The sequence below is a fragment of the Dasypus novemcinctus genome, chromosome 17, assembly GCF_030445035.2.
Source record: "Dasypus novemcinctus isolate mDasNov1 chromosome 17, mDasNov1.1.hap2, whole genome shotgun sequence".
Lineage (NCBI taxonomy): Eukaryota > Metazoa > Chordata > Mammalia > Cingulata > Dasypodidae > Dasypus > Dasypus novemcinctus.
In genome coordinates this window covers 5,937,362-5,954,242 of record NC_080689.1, presented here as the reverse complement: position 1 = coordinate 5,954,242, position 16,881 = coordinate 5,937,362, and the positions used below count along the sequence as shown (strand labels likewise).

General features: G+C 43.2%; 1 protein-coding gene across 5 annotated transcripts in view; it reads left to right on the top strand.

Annotated features, from left to right (window-relative positions):
- The window catches only part of AFF3 (ALF transcription elongation factor 3), a 563,374-nt gene that overhangs the window by 211,640 nt on the left and 334,853 nt on the right, over positions 1-16,881 (top strand). The window lies entirely within an intron of this gene.

The following is a 16,881-nucleotide window of genomic DNA, read 5'->3' as shown; positions in this document are numbered from 1 at the left end:
TATTTACCTACCACTTGGAAGTTTGGTGAAGTTATTTAGCCTTAAACTTTATTTATTTATTCTTAAGATTTATTTTCCATTTATTTCTCTCCCCTTCCCCCCACCCCATTGTCTGCTCTCTCTGTCCATTAGCTGTGTGTTCTTCTGTGTCTGCTTGCATTCTTGTCAGCAGCACCAGGAATCTGCATCTCTTTTGGTTGAGTCATCTTGCTGTGTCAGTTCTCCCTGTGAGCGGTGCCACTCCTGGGCAGCCTGCACTTTTTTCACACTGGGAGCCTCTCCTTATGGGGCGCACTCCTTGCACGTGGGGCTCCCCTACGTGGGGGACACCCCTGTGTGGCATGACACTCCTTGCGCACATCAGCAGTGCATGTGGGCCAGCTTATCACATGGGTCAGGAGGCCCTGGATTTGAACCCTGTACCTCCCATGTGGTAGGTGGATGCTCTATCTGTTGAGCCAAATCCACTTCCCTAGGCTTAACTTTAGTTTCCTTTCCCATATCACTCTGTCCCACAATAACTTTATGGATTCTGATGCCTCCCCCCGTCTTCCCGTGCTCTCCTGTATTGTTGTTTTCTGATTAGAACACTTGGTATTTTTAAGGATTGGACCACTGGAGAGCTCTGTGACTGGACTTGTTTCTTACTCATTTGGAAAGCTTTAGAAAAGTGATGGTGCTTCTCCAGCTGGCTTTTGACTTCTAAGCAAGAGCTGGCTTGCACAAGTGGCATCCTGATGAGAAGTAGGGAGATGGCAGAGGAAGAACTTTCACACCCACTTTCTCAAGGGGTCCAGTACCACCCTGCCTGTGAGGTTTCGCTCCCAGCCTGTGCTAGAAGGAGGACCAGGTAGCGGACTCAGAGGAAATGACCAGGATTGGCACCACCTGTCATCCACCACGCTTCAGTTCAGATTTTTTTTTGGAGCAAAAGTCTGATTGTTCAGAGAGTTTATTTTGTAAAAATTGTTTAATCTATTAATATAAGCAGAAGAAAGGAATCCAATTTCTAGAAGGAGGTTGATGGAAGCTTTGTTAAGTGTGCGTGGTGGTTTGAAAACCTTGTTGGATATTGAAAGTATAGATTGTTCTTAGTCCTCTCCAACCTTCTAGATACATCGTGCTTGTCCCTTTGTCCAGGTCGTGCCTGAAGCCCTTTGCACACTCACTGGAATCAGTAGGTTCAAAGTCAGTGTGCTCGGCAAAAATTGCACTCAATCTAAACTGCCCTAGAGATGCCCTAAAATGCCCATAAAAAAACAGTTTATGCATGTTTTAGTGCATTCAATCCTGCATAATAATATGCATGCATGTATAAATTAATAATGTGTAAAGTAGTTGCTTTGCGTTTAGGGAATTTGTTGTACAGAAAATATGCATCTTTGAACAAAAGAATTCAAGTCAGTGTGCGGGAATGAAAAGCCAGAGCCAGCCTGTGGGATAGACAGATTCCTAGCTCCCTGCCAGATTTCCCCCGGGGCAGGTACGCTCATTGTGGAGGAGGCAGGTGGGTCCATTTAAATTAGGTTCCATGTTCTCAGACGCAAGGGCCTGCACTTCCCCCTCTCCCTCGCCCGGGCCCTCTCTCCCTTTCTCTTCCAGGCCCAGGTATTTGGATTCTGGCCTTGTATTTACTGGGTGCTTCGTGGGGACTCAAGACTGTAAAGTATTTATTTTTGTATCCTCAACTCGTAGCACAGTTGAATTGGTGCTCAAGAAATGTTTACTGAGTGTGTGCATGCCTTCATTTTCCTGAGAGCAGCAGTGTTGGATATTCATCAAAACGTCTGAAAAGACCGCACAGGTTGCCTGTAGCATCAAAGGGACATCATCTCACATTCCGGTATTTCCAGGCTCCTGATCCATAGTTGTGAGAGCTTGGTTTATTCCTCACTAAAAAAGCAGCTCCTTGGCAAGGGAAGCCTGGTTTTGGGTGTCAGAGCAGTAGAAGGATTTGAACTGAGCCAACACTTGCCGAGCCCGCGTCAGGGGCTACAGTCATATTCCATGGTGCACCCCCTGCTCCTTGCTCCCCCCCAGCAGCATCAGTGATGGTCCAGACTTGACGTCCAGGAAGCACGGGAGGCAGCTTGAAGGTTGTGGAAGCCTTGGGGTTCTTCGATATTCTTACATCATCTTGGGGTGGTCCTTGCACCCGCCCAAGACGGAGTCCAGGGCGTTCATTCCAAGCCTCTCGCCCAGTACCTACCTAGCCCGTGTGCTCTGTGCGCGGTGTGTGCGGTGTGTGACGACACAAAGACACTGGCGTCTGGTCCTGGACCCCAAGGAACCCCAAAGCAGTCGACAAATTCCCAGATCATGCTCTGTGGCTTTGCCAATCACTCCTTAGAGGGGCTTGCCTTCGTCTGTAATAATAAACGTATTTTATGGAAAAATACCTCTATGACCGAAGGAAATATTAATGAGTCAGTATGAATGAGAGGGGAAAACTAATTTTAAAAAGAACAACAACAACAAAAAACCCTGGGTTGTTTGCGTTTGATGCTGTATTTCCAAAATAGCAATTCCTTTTTGGAGTATGCAGCCACTGGAAAGTTGGTGAAATAGCACTCGGGGTTTTAGCACGTGATAGAGTGACCTTGTGACCAATGTTGAATGGATAGCAAGAAGCAAAGGTGAGGTGGCGTGTCTAAGTAATGCCACAGACTGTCCTATGATGAATTTTCACTGCTTCACCTTCCTCGGAGGAAAGCCCTCTTACATATTCCATATTTAAATGAAAAGGTCAGGAATTCAGCGTTTATTGAGTGAGCACTGACCGCATTGCAAGGTATTGTGCTAAGCACTGTGGGAAGACTTGAAACACAAAAGTAGAGTGTGGTCTGCAGGCGTTTAGAGGTGAAATGTAAACCCAGCAGAATCGAGTAAGAGCTGTAAGAACTCTCCATCCTGCCCTGGGGTAGCCACATCAGTTCCTCTGTGGACTCTGGGAAACCTCTCCAAGGAGATGAGAGCAAGCTGAACCGTGAAGGCTCTGGAAGAATTTTGTTAACTGAAGGTGAAAAAAATGCATGGTCAGTGTATGTGTATTCTTTTTTTCTTTCCAAAAGAACTTAAACCCCCGAGGCAGGGACCCCAAGGAGGGGGCGGGGGCGCTCCCTCAGCCCCCAGCCCAGGGGAGAGCACTAGAGGTTGTTCTTTGGTGGTTGGTGGAGGAAGGGCAGAGCACGGAAGTTCAAGGTGGGGGTGTGATAACAAACTTGTGTGATTGCTCTCCTGAGAGTTGCTTCTTGCAGCCTGATTCTTTTTTTTTTTTAAGATTTATTATTATTATTTTTTATTGATTTAATTCCCTTCCCCTCCCCCGGTTGTCTGTTTTCTATGTCTTTTTGCTGTGTCTTGTTTCTTTGACCGCTTCTGTTGTCGTCAGCGGCACGGGAAGTGTGGGCGGCGCCATTCCTGGGCAGGCTGCACTTTCTTCCGTGCTGGGCGGCTCTCCTTACGGGGTGCACTCCTTGCGCGTGGGGCTCCCCTATGCGGGGGACACCCCTGCGTGGCAGGGCACTCCTTGCGCACATCAGCACCGTGCATGGGCCAGCTGCACACGGGTCAAGGAGGCCCGGGGTTTGAACCGCAGACCTCCCATGTGGTAGACAGACGCCCTAACCACTGGGCCAAAGTCCATTTCCCCCAGCCTGATTCTTAGACAGCTAATTCCCATCAGACTGCACTCAGGCACTGGCTCCAGCTCTCCCTTGCCCATTCCATAGTCAGAAAGCAGAGGTATTTCTTAAAGGCTATCCTTTCTTGGAAATTTGTTATCGATTTTATTCTTTACCTGGGTTTAACTTTTGTAAAAATTACAAGGTTAAAAATGAATTCTATGATGTGTCTGCACTGAGGCAAAAAGCACGTTTAGTATGCCAGTACATGCAAATTGGGTTTGGCCTTAGCACGTTCTCTTTACTTTTTTTTTTCTTCACTGTATAAATGTCAGAAACCAAGGAAGCAGAAATTTTCTATTTGGGGAATTTTTTTTTTCCCTAAAGCAAAATTGAATTTTTATTGGAAAAGAAGTATGAAACAAATCTTTAAACAGTGTCTGATTCAAATGCTTGCACAGTCAGCGTTGTAGCTCTACTCATATCCAGTTGAACAACCACTGTCACTTTGTGTTTTATCTCTTTTGCGCAGTTCATTGGGCTTCACTTTCTTCCTAGGTAGAATTCAGAAGATCCTAGTTATTTTTAATTGTTCCTTTTGAGGAAACACAATGAGCTCTTAAGTGTATACAACTTGTGATTATGGCCCTTGAGAATACTTGAATAGTATATGAAATAGGGTGCTTGCCGATTCTTCCACTCAAAGCCTATTTCTTTCCAGCCACTCTGTCTACTTTCCAGAACTTGAAAGCTTAAACCGAGAAACTGACAATCTGCACGCTTGTAAGCATCACAAATGTAGCTCAGCCCCCAGTCATCACACTTTCTGTGCACTGCCCAGTACTCCCTTTGGCCTAAGAGATGGCAGCTGCGGAAAGCCCTCCGTACATCAAGGCTGAGCAGAACCCTAGTTCTGTCTCATCTGTAAATGCCCCTGTGCTCTCCCTTCTAGAATGGAGCTTGGCCATGCCGTGCTTCCTGGGTGCTTCCTGGGTGGGGAGGGCAAGCATGCTTACAACATAGTTTATTTGGCATGGTGGTTTTAAATGCTTCCCAGGGTTTGTTCTTTTAGAAAGTTTGTAGAATGAGAGACATTTAGGAGGTTGCTGCTCTGGACGAGTGCATTGGGAAGGAAGGGCGCGTGCAAGAAGGTTGGATCCAGCATTTTGAGAAGCTTTCTGGGTCACGTGGCCAAGGGCCCCAAAGGCTGGTGAGAAAACGATTACCACCATTCCCTGAGAAGGAGCCTAAGGACTGGAATCGTGGAAAGAGGCTATCAGACCCAGAGGCAGGCAGGATTTGAGGCATGGAGAGAAAGACATGCTAATATGAAAGATTTTACAAGAGATTTTAATTCTTAGGAGCTGTTATCTGCCTTTTCCTAATTGAGGAATTGACATGCACTGGAATGTACAGCTGTTAAGGGTACCTTCCTCTCGGGTTTTTTGGGTTTTTTTTCCCTCATTTTAGGAGGTACCCAGGATTGAACCTGGGACCTCATACATGCGAAGCAGGTGCTCAACTGCTGAGCTACACCAGCTCCTCACTTTCACTCCGTTTTGATAAATGTCTATCAAGATATTGGCCATTTCTGTCAACCCTAAGAGCTCCCCTGTGCCTCTATCCAGTCTCTCCTCCTGCTCCCAGAAGCAAGCACTGATCTGATTGCTGCACCTTTCCCTTCTCCACAGCCTCATAGAAATAAGATCATACAGTACGTCCTCTGTTTCTGGCATTGTTTCATTCAACAGAATGTTTTGAGATTCATCCATATTGTTCCTGTGTCAGGTCCTTTTTTTAAAAAATTGCTGGAGAATAACCATTGTATGAAAAGGCCAGTTTGTTGATCTAGTCTCCTTTTGGCAGGAATCTGGGCTTTTTCCAGGTTTTTAAATATAATTTTTTTATTAGAGAAATTGCAGATTTACAGAAAAATCGTGCAGAAAATACAGAATTCTCATAGATCCCTCCCTCCCTTTATTACCACCTTGCACTAGCATGGTACCTTTGTGACAATTCATGAAACAATATTAATTGTTCTGTCAACTATAGTCCATAGTTTGCATTAGGGGTCGCTATTATTTCTGATTTTTGTTTATTAGGAATAAAATAGCTATGGACATTCTGGTACAGGGCTCTTTTGTGGACTTTTGGCTTTATTTCTTCTGGATAAATACCTAGGGATCGAATTGCTGGGTCAAAAGGTAGATATGTATTTAACTTTTTAAGAAACTGCCTAATAGTTTTCCAAAGTGACCGTACCATTTTACACTTGACCGGCAATGGGCAAGAGTTCTGCTTACTCCACATCCTCTTCGGCATTTGATGTTTTCCATATTTTTCATTTAATCCTTCTAGTAGGTATTGGTATTTCATTGTGGTTTTTATTTCCTGGATGGAAATCATGTTGAGTATTTTTTTGTACATGTTTACTGGCATTTTATGTATATATCTTCATTTATGAAGTGTCTGTTCTAGTCATTTGCCCAATTTAAAAAATCATGTTGCTGTGTTTTTTTTTCAGGATTTTTAATTTTTATTGTTTTATTATCTTTTTTTTTTCAAAGATACATAGATCACACAGAATGTTACATTAAAAAATATAAGACGTTCCCATATGCCCCCACCCCCATCACCAAACTTTTTTATCAGTGTGGCACACTCTTGCATTTGATGAATACATTTTGGAGCACTGCTACACAGCATGGATTATAATTTACATTATAGATTACACACTCTCTCAGTCCATTCAGTGGGTTATGGCAGTATACATAATTGCGATGGCTTGCTCGGTCGGTAGAGGTGGGGTCTGGCTGCGGACGAGGGGTCGGTCCAGCTCTGGACGAGGGGTCGGTCCCGCTCGGGACGAGGGGTCGGTCCCACTTGGGACGAGGGGTCGGTCCGGCAGCAGACGAGGGATCGGTCTCACAGGGGTTGCGCGGTTCGGCTGACGGGGTCGCCCGGCAAAGCCGGCGACGAAGGGGTCGCCCGGAGAAGCAGGCGACGAAGGGGTCGCCCGGAGAAACAGGCGACGAAGGGGTCGCCCGGAGAAGCAGGCGACGAACTGGGGACAAGGGAGGCCAGGCCCTTGTCGGGGGCTCTCAGGACTGGAGGGCGCACGGCAGAAGAACTACCGCGGAGACAAGGTAAACACGCAAGTCCACTTTATTGAGGGAGAGGCAACAGTTTTATAGGGGCTGGGGAAGGCTGATTGGTCGAAGCCACACCCTGTTCTGATTGGTTGCCGGCGAAAGGTCAGTGGGCGGTACTGGACGGGGGAGGGGTGGTGGTTAGGGATTGGCTGTTGCTGTTGCTGGGGGAAGGGGCAGGGTTTAGGGATTGGTGGCTGCTGTTGCTGGGGTGGAGGGCAGACTGGATTTTTCCGCCCACGCCTGGCTGTTGCTGCTGTCGGGGGAGGGGAAAAGGGCAGACTGGAATTTTCCGCCCTGCGCCTGCGCAGGGAGAAAGAAGGCATCGTGTGGCGCTATCTGGGAGGAGGGGCGGCCGCGGAAGCATGGCTGCCGAGAAGGGGAGACCCGAGGGCACTCTGCGCCCATGCCGAGCTCCCTTCAGGGGTGGCGGTGAGTCCAACCAGCCACCCTATTATGGGGGCAGCGACTTGGCCTGCCGCGGCTGCTCCCCCGCCAGGCCAGCAAACCACACTTCAGCCCGAGGGGTGACCGCACATAATGTCCTGCATCTGTCCCTGCAATATCATTCAGGACAACTCCAAGTCCTGAAAATGCCCCACATCACACCTCTTCTTCCCTCTCCCTGCCCTCAGCAACTCCTGTGGCCACTGTCTCCACATCAGTGATATAGTTTCTTTCATGTTTTTATTATTGAGTATCAGAGTACTTTTTATATTCTGCATATAAGCCATTTGTCAAATAGATACATTGCAAATATTTTCTCCCAGTCTGTGGCTTACATTTTTAATTGTGGTGAGGTCCAAGTTACCAACTTTTTTGTTTATTGTATTCTGTGCTTTCTCTAAGAAATCTCTGCCTACTTCAACTTCTTGAATATAGTCTACTCTTTCTTCTAAAGCTTTTTAAGTACTTATTGTTTTGAAATAATTTTAGATTTACAGAAGAGCCGCAAAGGTAGACAGAGATTGCCAACCTTTCCCAATATTAACTTCTTACCTGACCATGGTACAATTATCAAAACTAAGAAATTCACATTGCTACAATACATCGACTAACCTGCAGACTTTATCAGATTTCACCAGTTTTCCTTACATCCTTGTTCTCCTTCAGAATCCAATCCAGGGTACCACACTACATTTTGTTGTCATGAGTCCTTAGTTTTTTTTGTTAATCTGTGATAATTCCTCAATTCTTCCTTGTACTTTCTGTCCTCAACACTTTTGAACAGTACTCCAGGATTTTTGTAGAATAATCCTCAACTTGGTGGTGTCTGAAATTTATCCCCTAATTAGACTGAGTTTATGGATTTGGGGGAAGAATGAATTCTACAGCGGAAATGGACTCTTTGTTTTTGTTACATTTAATATGTGATCATCTCAAATATATTTTTGAGTATAGTGTGAGGGAGGAGTTGAGATTCCTTTTTTTTTTTCCTTCTTCATTATGGATATTCAATTGCTTCAGCTCCATTTCTTGAAGATATTTTTCTTTCCCAATGAAATTGCTTTGGCATCCTTGTTGAAAATTTCTGACTATATATCTGTGAGTTTATTTCTGGATTCTTTGTTCTGTTTAGTTGATCTATTGTCTATCCTTTTACCACACTCCGGGAATTTGGACTGGAATTGTATTGGATCCTTAGATCAGTTTGTAGAGAAATGACAATTTAACAAGATTGAGTCTTACAATTCATGAATTCATTTAATGCTTCTCCATTTATTTAGGTCTTCTTTAGTTTCTCTCAGCAATGTAGTAGAGTTTTGATATAAGGATCTTGCATATCTTTTCTTAAATTTATCCCCAAGTATTTGATGTTTTGATACTTTTGTCAATAGTAAACATTGGCTATTGTAGTATATTGACTTTGTATCCCATGGCATTGCTAAATTCATTAATTAGATCTAGTAGTTTTCTTATGGATTTCTTCAGAATTTTTTATGTATACAGTCATGTCATCATGAAAAAAAAAGAGTTTTGCTTCTTTTCCTATCTCTGTGCTTTTTATTTCCCTTGCTTATTTGAATCCTCTGGCTGACCTCTAGCATAATGTTGAATAGAAAAGATGAGAGCAGACAATTTTTGTCTTATTCCCAATCTCAGAGCAACATTTAATATTTAACTGTTAAATGTGGTTAACATTAGTTTTTCACAGATACGCATTATACACTGAGAGAGTTCTGTCTTAGTTTGCTGAGAGAGATGGGTATTGGAGGGTGAATTAATGGGTTGTGTATTTAACATTAATGGGCATGCCAAATGCTTTATCTGCCTCTACTGATAGGATCAAATAAGTTTCGCCCCTTACTCTGTTAATATAGTTGATTGATTTCCAACCTTTATTTGCTGGAATGAACTCTGCATGATCATGTTATATTATCCTCTTTATATATTTTGGTAAATATTTTGGTAAAGATTTTGCCTCTATGTTCATGAAGGATTTTGGTCTATGCTTTTCTTTTCTTATATTATCTTTGATTTGGGTGTCAGGATTATAACTTTGTAGGATGAGTTGGGAATTGTTCTTTCCTTTATTTACTGGAAGAGTGTGTGATTGGTGTTATTTCTTTTATTAATTTTTGAAAGAATTTACCAGTGGAAATATTTTGTCCTGGAGTTTTAATTTCAAATTCAATTTTTTTACCAGCTGTAGAGTTACTTCGAGTTTCTGTGTCTTCTTGTGTCAGTTTTGGTATAGTGTATCTGTTAAGGAATTTGTTTTGCCTGAGTTGTATTTATTGGCTCATAAAATCTCCCTAGGTAGCTATCAATTTTATTAATCTTTTCAAAGAACCATCTTTTGGCTTTGTTGATTTTTTTTCTGTTGTTTGTCAGCTTCTGTTTCACTTATCCCCTCTTTTATTTTCTTTTTTCTACATACTTTGGGTTTGATTTGGAGAACCATATTACTTGTTACTCATGTCATAAAGGGGCTATTGGTTAGTAACAGAAAAATAATTAGTATGAAATTCCTTTTAAAAGAAATATTCTTATAGAAAACATTGCATAAGTTGAACCTGATCTCAGTTTTTAAAAAATAGGAACAAAATTTGCCTTTTAGGCATCAGAGAACCCGAACAGGCCTGGCTAACCTTGCCTTAATGGCAGCTCCTTTGAGAGTTGGATTAATTCAAAGAATTCATCCCATGTTCCTCAATCCAGTCTGGAATGGCAAAGCAACACTTCTAGAAAGATATATACATTTATGCAAGAGGGCAGACAACAAATCTTCTTCACACAATTAAATTCATTCAAAATGTGAAAATTATACATCCAGTTTTAATTGATGTGTTCAACTGTGGGCACTGATGTGGGAAATATGGTAATTATACTTAAGAGATAAACATTAATAGTATTATGCCCATGAATCATCCAAAAAAGAAGAATTAGTTGCCCGAAATATTTTTCATCCATGTCCCATATGAGGGAGAGCATGACAGTGGAGGGACATTATTCTATGCTACCACTCACCAGAATTAATGATTATTGTCTATATTCATAAAAACCAGACAGTAACATAAGATGTACCATAAACCAGTAATAGTAATGATTAGTGTTGAGTACATTTTCACACCCCAGATGAAAATTATCTCCATGGGAATATAGTGGCTTTTTTTTATTTTCAAAACTAGTTTTAGATGACAAATGGGGTTAAGGTATCCAAGTTTAGTAGTCTTCCTACTAAAATTGTTCTACTGGCTTTCGGTGTTTTATTTTTGTTGTTGTTTTTCATAGCAACCTTTGAGAATGAGCTGAAAATATGGACTGTTTGCCAGTGGAGCTGCTTCTGTTAGTGTAGGTAACTAGTTGTCCTCATCCTGCATACTGCATTGAAATGTCATTTTTGTGAGGAGGCCTTTGGGATAGCACTAACTCGACTAACAGTAAGTGACCGTCTTACTGTATTAATTTGTATTATGTTGTCCTCCTCACCTCACAAATATTTTTTTGTCAAAATGAATGAATGAAGTGAAAATATGGAATAATCCAAAGTTGTTTAGGAATTAAAGATTGGAGAAATTCATATAAACACTGACAATAGGACAGATCCTTTTTTGGTTGTGGCGCCATCTTTGTGAAGGCGGGAGTGGACCCTTGCGTGCAGTGCTGCTGTAAGTGATGCTGACGTCTGCATGTCCAAGGAGCTAGGAACTGGGGAGTGACCGTGTTTCTTAGTAGAGTTTTTGCGAACATAAAATATGCTGTAGAAGTGGTCTCACTGAATTTATTTCAAATGATTTTGAGTAGCCCAAGATAGTCACAGGATGTTTCAAATGCTGATGATTACTCTTTCCTTATTGTCTTTTTTTTTTTTAAGATTGATTTATTTATTCCCCACCCCCCCACCCCCATTGTCTACTCTCTGTGTTCAGTCACTGTGTGTTCTTCTGTGTCCACTTGTATTCTCATCAGGTGGCACTGGGGATCTGTGTCTCTTTTTGTTGTATCATCCTGCTGCATCAGCTCTCACCACTCCTGGACAGGCTGTGGTTTTGTGCCGGGCGGCTCTCCTTGCGCGGGGGGCACCCTTACGTGGGGGCATCCCTGCGTGGGTCGGCATTCCTTGCGCACAGCAGCACTGCGTGTGGGCCAGTCACCACCTGAGCCAGGAGGCCCTGGGTATTGAGCCCTTGGGCCTGCTGTATGGTAGGCGGAGGCTCTATCTGTTGAGCCACATCTGCTTCCTAGTTCCTTATTGTCTTAAAGCAAGATGATGATTTCAAAAAATCTCTTCTTTTTGACTTCTGAGTTATCATGCTCAGAACCAAAAGACATACAGTAGTGTAATGGGCAAGCCAGGGGGGGAAAATGCGCTATATTTTGTTTTGTAATTGTAACCAGAATACATATTTATTTAAGTAATAGGAGAGAATTGCTTGGGTGAAGAAACAGTAAATTATTCATTTCCTTAGAAAACTATGCCGAAAGAGAAAAGCTCTTTTTTCTCCCCCTTTCTCCTTTTATTTAATATCAGAATTGTGTACTGGCATATTACCATTCAGTTCTATAAGTATTTGTTAGGATTTTTTTTTCTCTTCCTAGGGTTTTTATTTCAATATTTTCATATCATGAGCAAGTAATAAATACCCAGCAGAAGTATTTTTGTGCTTTTTGTGGGGTGGATAATGCAGTTTCCTTGTCAAATAGCAAATTACTTTCATCATTTACTTTTCTTACTAGTAATGCTGTGTCTTAAATAGAGATGTAAGCTAGCTAGTAAAGAGTCCTGGCTACTAGGAATGAGATGAATATCCATTTCTATCACATGGAGGCAGAGTATTATAAATTTGGATAATTTTGGGTCATTTTTAATATAAAAAATTCTGATAGCCTGTTTAGGAGTCATTCAAAACTCACTAAATTGTGGTTCCGGGGTACAGCATATGGTTCCATGTTCACCTCTTTAGAGCAGGGGTCCTTAACCAGGGGCCCACGAGCTTGAATTGAAATTCAAAAAACATTATTCTTGTGGGGACGTGTTGGTGCGGGTGTGATACATTTACTAAATAATACACAGGGTAGTGAGGACTTAGTAAGGGGCCCGTGGTTGTCACCTGACTGGCGAAGGGTCCGCGGAACAGAAAAGGGTAAGAACCCCTGCTTTAGAGGATATAAGAAGTGATACACGGTCACTTCTTGTGACACGCTCGTAGTTGTGTGTGACTCGCACTAAGGGTGCAGGGTGCGGGGAGCGTGTGGTCTCTTCCGTTGACTGCTTCCGGGTTCGCTGCCCCTCTCCCCCCTTGGTGCTGAGCCCGCTTGGAAGACCTGCCTCCTGCTCTCCTGCCCTTTGGCTTCTGGTTCAGTTCCGCGACTGGGGAGCATCACCAGGAGATGGGGGGAGGGAGGCGAGTGACACCGCCCCTGACCTCGGGCAGGTGCCTCCTGGCCCCCGTGGCTCCCCACACAGTGCTGTAGCAAACAGGCCCTTTGAGAAACCCCGCGGGCCAGCCTGACTGATGACATGGGCTCTCGTGGTTACGGCAGGTGTGAGCTAGGGCAGGTCCGGCAGGTGATGGAGGTGGGGCGGGTCTAAGAAGGGGGCAGAGCGTGAGCGAGGGCAGAGACTCGGGGAGGGGCAAGCCTGCACGGCTGGCAGTTCTCACCTCACTGGGGAGCCACCGGAGGACCCCGGGCCTTACAGGTCAGGGACTCACCTGTGCAGGCGTCTTTACCACGTGACCTTGGGTCAGGGCCTCACCTCTGCAGGCGTCTTTACCACGTGAACTTGGGTCAGGGCCTCACCTGTGCAGGTGTCTTTACCACGTGAACTTGGGTCAGGACCTCACCTGTGCAGGTGTCCTTACCATGTGACCTTGGGTCCGGGCCTCACCTGTGCAGGTGTCTTTACCAATGATTCCCGGGCCTGAGATATTCTCATCGCCCCCGGTTACGATGATTTGAGGTTGCTGCACCCGAGGAGCAGCTCACGGCCCTGCTCTGGGATGCTGCCCTGATGTCGTTGCTAAGGGCAGGCCTGGAGAACGTGGCTTCCAGGACCAGGCTGCTCCAGCGTCCCCGTGTCTGTGGCTTCGCTGCACTAGCATCCTACAGGCTGTTGAAAAACCTGGCTCTGAGGTTTTTTTTCAAAAGTATAGACACTTTCAGTTTTCTGTCCATCTCTTCCAGCCTCTCTCTCCCTGCCTCTGGGTCTCATTTTAAGTTCATTTCTCTGGTGGACATTAGGTGCCAATTCCTGTGTTAGGTGCTGGGGATAGAGCAGGGGCGAGGCAGGTAGAGCCCCTAACCATTCTCTCGGGCTTATCTTATAATGAAGGAGACTGTGCTATACCTACATACATAACTAAAAATAATTTCAGGGAGTAGTAAATGCAGTGACAGGGGTAAAGGGTGAAGGACTGGAGTGATAGATTAGGAGGAAATGGAGGGGTTTGGGATGGGCTGGCCCAAGAAAACGTCTGATGAGGTTGTGTTTCAGCAGCGAATTCAGTGCAAAGGGTCCCAGCATGAAAGAGCGTCCCAGGCAGAGAACTTTCCTTTTGAAAAAGTTCCAATCTTGAATATCATTTTTTGTTTATTTTGCCTTTATCATCACAACCTACATTAACATCGTAAAGTGAACTTGAGAAAAGAGCCTTTCTAATTTGAAAAATAATTGAAATATGGAAAGTACATAGACTAATATACTAAACACATGGACATAAACTAGCCCAAAATGACTAAATTGTTTCTGCTATTTCTTTTGAAAGACATAGGACATTACAAACAGGACCTTGTTCCTACTATTCATAATATATGTATTTATTTGGGCAAGATTAGAATACCCCAAAAAAATAGATTCAAAATAGGTAACACATACAAGTGTGAAAAACAAACCTATCTAGAATTCAGTGTCTATTTAATAGAGTTCTTTATATTTCATCGAAGGCACAATAGAAGGTATAGCAGCATGAGACTTTGCCTTGTCATTAAAAACCTAAACTCTTCCTCTTGCTTCTCCCCTCCTCTGCACTGAAAGAATGAGGTGGAATTGGTTTTACCGCAGTTATCTCTCAGAACATAGCAAAGGGCTAGAGAGAGCAGGCTGTGATGGTGTGTGGGGCTGAGTCGGGGGGAAAGATGATGGCAGGGCAGACGGAAGTTCCCAGCTTTGGTACCACTTATTATTTATTTCCATAAAGAGTACAGACCGTTGCATGCATCTTTGTACTCTCCTTCCAGGAAGTGTTTGGGTTGGCTACTACTGCTGTAACAAACCACCCCAAAATGTAGTGGCTTAAAATAACTATAGGCACACCTCGAAGATACATGGCTTTTGTTCCAGGCCACTGCAATAAAATGAATCACATGAATTTTTTGGTTTCCTAGGACAGGGGTGGCTGTGGCAATTTCTTAAAATAGGACAAGAATGAAGTTTTCCACATTGATTGACTCTTCCTTTCATGAGTTCTCTGTAGCATGCGATGATGTTTGATAGTTTTTTATCCTCAGTAGAACTTCTTTCAGAATTGGAATCAATCCTTTCAAACCTTGCGGCTGCTTTTGGTCAACTGAATTTGTGTAAGCTCCTAGATCCTTTGTTATCAATTCAACTATGTGCACAGCATCTTCACCAGGAACAGTTCTATGACAAGAAACCCCTTTCTTTGCTCATCTGTAAGAAGTAACTCCTCAGCCATTTTATCATGAGATTGTGGCAATTCAGGCACATCTTTAGGCTCTACTTCTCTTGCTATTTTCACACATCTGCAGTTACTTCCTCCACCAAAGTATTGAACCCCTCACAGTCTTCCATGAAAGTTGGAATCAACTTCTTCCAAACTCCTGTTAATGTTAATATTTTTACAATGTAAGAACTCATAAATGATCAGTATTCTTAATGGCATTCAGAAGGTTTTTAATTGACTTTTTTCCATCATAGGAATTACTGTCTGTGGCAACTATAGCCTTACAAAATGTACTTCTTCAATAAGACTGGAAAGTTGAAATGACTCCTTGATCCAGGGGCTGTAGAATGGATGTTGTGTGAGTAGGCATGAATACAATGTGCATCGTATCCTACATTTCCATCAGAGCTTTTGGGTGGCCAGGTACATTGTCAATGATCAGTCATATTTTGACAGGAATCTTTTTTCCTGAGTAGTAGGTCTCAACAGTGGCTAAAAATATTAGGTAAACCATGTCATAAACAAATGTCCAATCGTCCATGTTTTGTTGTTCCATTTATAGAGCATAGGCAGAGGAGGTTTAGCATAATTTTTAAGGCTTCTAGGATTTTTGGAATGGTAAATGAACACTGGCTTCAACTTTAAGTACCAGCTGCATTAGGCCCTAACAACAAGAGTCAGCCTGTCCTTTGAAGCTTTGAAGCCAGGTATTGACTTCTCCTCTCCAGCTATGAAAGTTGTAGATGGCATCTTCTTCCAACATAAGGCTGGTTTGTCTACACTGAAAATTTGTTGCTTAGTGTAGCCACCTTCATTGATCATCTTAGCTAGATCTTCTGGATAACTTGCTACAGCTTCTATATCAGCACTTGCCACTTCACCTTGCATTTTTATATTATGGAGATGGCTTCTTTACCTAATCTTCATGAACCAATCTCTGCTGGCTTCAGACTTTGCTTCTGCAGCTTCCTCACCTCTCTCAGCCTGCACAGAATTGAAGAGAGTTAGAGTCTTGCTCTGGATTAGGCTTTGGTGTAAGAGAACGTTGTGGCTAGATGGATCTTCTATCTAGAGCACTGAAACTTTCTCCACATCAGCAATAAGGCTGTTTTGCTCTCTTATCATTCATGGGTTCACTGTAGCACTTTTTATTTCCTTCCAGACATTTCTTTTACAGTCACAACTTGGCTAACTTTTGACACAAGAGGCCTGGCTCTCATCCTATCTCAGCTTTTAACGTGCCTTCATCACTTAGCTTAATCATTTCCAGCTTGTGATATAAAGTGAGAGACGTTTGACTCTTCCTTTCACTTGAACACTTAGAGACCATTGCAGGGTTATTTAATGATCTAATTCCAATATCGTTGTGTCTCAGGGAATAGGGAGGCCCAAGGAAAGGGAGAGAGACTGGGGAACAGCTGGTCGGTGGAGCAGGCAGTGCACACAGAACATTTACTGATTAAGTTCACCATCTTATATGGGCAGAGTTCATGGTGCCCCAAACCGATTACAGTCATAACATCAAAGATCACTGATCACAGGTCACTGTAACAGATAGAATAATAATCACAAAGTGTGAAATACTGTAAGAATTACCAGAATGTGACACAGAGACGTGAAGGGAGTACATACTTTTGGAAAGAGGGTGCCACTAGGCTTGCTCAACACAGAGTTGCCACAGCCTTCAGTTTGTACAAAAACTTACTATCTATGAGGCACAATAAAGCAAAACGCAATAAAATGAGATGTGCCTGTATAATAATTTATTTTGTGCATAGATATGCAGTTTTGGCAGGGCAGAAATTAATCTCTGATACAGAAATGGTAAGCAAAGAGTTTGTTTCCCCATGTTATCTTTTGGGAATGTATGACCCTGTGAGATTTTGCTTTCATTAAGTACATAGATTCCTCATTGAATATGTTGCTCTATGTCTCTTTCATACTCTAGTAATTTCTGGTCTTGCAGGCTCATTGGTGAGA